Below are 4,363 nucleotides of genomic sequence, written 5' to 3'. Positions count from 1 at the left end.
GTAACATACTGATGACAAAGGGAACAACGTATGTTTTTATGCGGTTTGACCGATAAAGATCTTCGTAGAATATGTAGGAACCAATATGAGCATCCAGGTTCCGCTATTGGTTATTGACTGGAGATAAGTCTTGGTCATGTCTACATAGTTCTCGATGGTGGCATAACCACTCATCATCACAATATCAAGGTTCCGAGACCAACTGTTAACACACGGAGGTACTAGAAACTGAGCTGAGACTCGAATCCATCATGCCTAAATCTCTTTACAGTAATCGTATCCTGAATAGATAGATGGAGCCTCGTTTCTTAACCCATAGAATAAAGATGAGCGGGATCTCCAGCTCAGAAGACATGAATGTTCAAAGGAGTAACAAGATCCTTACTGTTCCCTTCCACATCAATTCCATATAGTACTAAGCATTTCTTAGACTCGACTTCGCCTATGTCATTAGAGCTTGCTTACTTTATATGAATTATTTAATTAATGTTAGCTGTCACGGTAGGCTTCAATAGGGAGATATCTGTTCAAGAATCGTGTGTCGTGTGGGAGACGCCCAGATTGTAAGTCACAGCCTGTAGAAAATCTATGCATTGCACACAATCTATCCTTGCGCGCGCTCACCCTGGTATCACCCACGTGGGTGCCCACCTACTGTCCTGCGGACCGTTTGCACTTTTGGCTCACGTATTGATAGGTGTCGCTAAGATCCATACGACAGGAGACCAGAAGCCAACAGACTAGATCGTAAACCAAGGTGGCTACAGACTTTACCCAGGGATAGTTTCACCCCCAACAATAGGGCATATACATGACCCATGCACTGCAGTATCGACTACAAGATAGCTCTCTTGCAGCTGACCTATGGCGTCGTAGCAAGCTACATAGGACTTTAGGGAACCGCGTGACATTTCCGTAGGGACAGACACAAACGAGAGGACACATGCCGCCAGCCAAAGTGTTCCGAGCAGTAGCAAGCTACCATGGCTTAGTGGAAGCACTAGGAGACATTTCCCCATAAGAGAGCTACCAAGAATAAACAACTAGGTTGTCGGATCCCACACATAGCAATACACGTTACACGTACGCATAACATGCAAGTATGTGTTGTACAACATGCATCACAACATAACTCAACAACTCATATAGATAAAGGCCTAGAAGAGACACATGGCATTTATTACAAACAGGGGTCACATGACCCAACATACAGAGCATACAAGCAACGGAAGCATAACATGTCTGAGTATAGACAACTACAAATGGAAAAGGCTGAGAAGCCTGACTATCTACAAGACCCTCCCAAGGGTACAATCGTAGCTGAGGTAACAAGCTAAACGTCGAAGTCCACGCAGAACTACTAGTGAGACTGAAGTCTCTCTGCAAAAACATAAATTAAGCAAACGTGAGTACAAATGTACCCAGCAAGACTTACATCAGAACTAACTACATATGCATCGGTATCAACAAAGGGGGTGGTGGAGTTTAACTGCAGCAAGCCAGCTTTGACTCGGTGGCTATCCTGAACTACGACTTACATCTTTGAGGTGGCGCACACGAGTCCACATATTCACCAATACAATATGACTATGCATGATATGTCCTCTCCCACGAGAAGCTATCCATAGCACTCACGAAATCTGCACATAGAGATTCCTCAAGTTCTATGATAGAGGCAAAGGTGTCCCGATGTTTCGATGAGATGGTGGCTATCGTTTTCTGTGGGAGTCGACCTTGACGATCCGACTACGAACGTGCGAGACGTCGCGCCTTAGCAATCGCTAAACCAACTTCCGAGGGGTTATTGACCACGCCGGAGCACGATCAACCTGACCACGAGGGCTGTTTCCTGCGAGCAAACGAAGAACAAGCAAGAAACTGAGATTGCAATCTGGATATTGCGAATATAAGATGAAAGCTTTATTGATCAAGGTGGGGTTCTGTGACGTCTTGGTCTGGTCGTTGGACACAAACGAAGTACGCGAAGTTGCAGCTATGGCGAACTTTTAATCTAAACAAAACCCAAAGTCTAAACGACGCCCTAAGGGCTGTATATATGGAGGAAGAGAGGAATTTCGTGGCCCTTGAGGGTGGGGTCCGAAACCAACCCTAACTCTTGTTTCCCCACACATACGGACTCTAAAAATAGCCTATACTTAAGTATTTCGAAATTACATGGGCCTGGCCCATTAATAAGGTGACGCAGCACCTAGAATAGCCTATGGACGAATATTATGAAGTGGCATCTTGTATATTTCGTCCAAGGCTTCATGCACTCCTTATGGCGGCTTCAAAGTCCTGAAATCATCACTTGTAACTCCGTTCTTGATCCCCTTGCGCATGCCATCAACTTCATGCGTGTTCTTGCTCCAATGTTCATCCTTCTCCAAGCTAGGCCCTTCATTTGAATAGCAAAACAAATGTATCCAATTTAGGCAGCATCATATCTCATGAACATTAGAATCGTATTACCAAGAAACGAAAGTACCTGATAATTCAATTGGCATGCGCGAGCTCTAGTAATTGGTCCAGTATGTATAACAGTAGGGCTGTGGGTGTATAACAATGGTATTGATGTCCTCATCATCCTCTCCCTTCTTGAAATGAAGTCGTCCTCGACGAAAGCTCATCTTCCTCACCAAAAATAAGGCTTCAAACCTGTAATGTTAAAAGTGGGACTAACCCCAAAATCTGCAGGCAGCTCAAGTTTATATGCATTATCATTTATTTTCTCTAACACCTTAAAAGGACCATCAGCACGTGGCATTAGCTTTGATTTGCACAAATTAGGAAATCTATCCTTACGCAAATGTAACCAAACAAGATCTCCAGGTGCAAACACAACATGTTTTCTACCCTTATCTCCAGCAATTTTATATTTAGCATTCATACGCTCAATGTTTTCCTTAGTTAACACGGGCATTTTTAAAATCAATTCAGCACGTTCTTTAGCATCAAAATTAACCTTCTCCGAAGATGGAAGAGGCAACAAATCAATAGGTGCACGAGGTAGGAAACCATACACAATTTCAAAAGGGCACATCTTAGTAGTAGAATGCAATGAACGATTATAAGCAAATTCAGTATGAGGCAAGCATTCTTCCCACATTTTCTTATTATTCTTCAAAACAACCCTAAGCATAGTAGACAATGTTCTATTGACTACTTCAGTTTGTCCATCAGTTTGGGGGTGACAAGTAGCACTAAAAAGCAGTTTAGTCCCCAACTTAGCCCATAAACATCTCCAAAAGTGGCTAAGAAATTTAGTATCACGATCTGAAACAATAGTATTTGGCACACCATGCAAGCGAATAATTTCACAAAAGAACAAATCAGCAACATTAACAGCATCATCGCTTTTATGACATGGTATAAAATGTGCCATTTTCGAGAACCTATCCACGACAACAAATATGCTATCCCTCCCCTTCTTTGTTCGAGGTAAACCTAAAACAAAGTCCATAGATACATCCTCCCAAGGAACACTAGGTACAGGTAAAGGCATATATAAACCATGAGGATTGAGTCGTGACTTAGCTTTTTGACATGTAGTGCAGCGAGCAACAAAACGCTCAACATCCCGTCTCATCTTTGGCCAAAAGAAATGTGTAGCAAGTATATCCTCCGTCTTCTTGATGCCAAAGTGTCCCATTAATCCTACTCCATGCGCCTCCTGCAACAACAAAAGACGAACGGAGCTAGCCTGAATGCATAGCTTGTTAGCACGAAACACAAATCCATCGTTAAGAACGAACTTGTTCCAAGTTCTCCCTTCCTTACAATTCTACAATACATCTTTAAATTCAGCATCATGAACATATTGATCTTTGATGGTCTCCAAACCAAATATTTTAAAGTCAAGTTGTGAAAGCATAGTATAACGACGAGACAAGGCATCAGCAATAACATTTTCTTTACCCTTCTTGTGTTTAATCACATAAGGGAAAGTCTCAATGAATTCAACCCATTTAGCATGTCTACGGTTCAATTTTGCTTGACTTTTAATGTGTTTCAAAGATTCATGATCAGAATGTATAACAAATTCCTTGGGCCATAAATAATGTTGCCATGTTTCTAAGGTCCGAACAAGAGCATATAATTCTTTATCATAAGTAGAATAGTTCAGACTAGGCCCACTCAATTTTTCAGAAAAGTATGCAACAGGTTTTCCATCTTGTAATAACACACCTCCTAATCCAATTCCACTAGCATCACATTCAAGCTCAAAAGTCTTATTGAAATTAGGAAGTTGGAGTAAAGGAGCATGTGTTAACTTATCTTTCAATACCGTGAAGGCTTCTTCCTGTGCGGTACCCCAAACAAAAGGTACATCCTTCTTTGTAAGCTCGTTGAGAGGTGCAGC

Source organism: Triticum urartu, chromosome 3 (genome assembly GCF_003073215.2).
Source record: "Triticum urartu cultivar G1812 chromosome 3, Tu2.1, whole genome shotgun sequence".
Lineage (NCBI taxonomy): Eukaryota > Viridiplantae > Streptophyta > Magnoliopsida > Poales > Poaceae > Triticum > Triticum urartu.
This window is presented reverse-complemented; position numbering follows the sequence as displayed.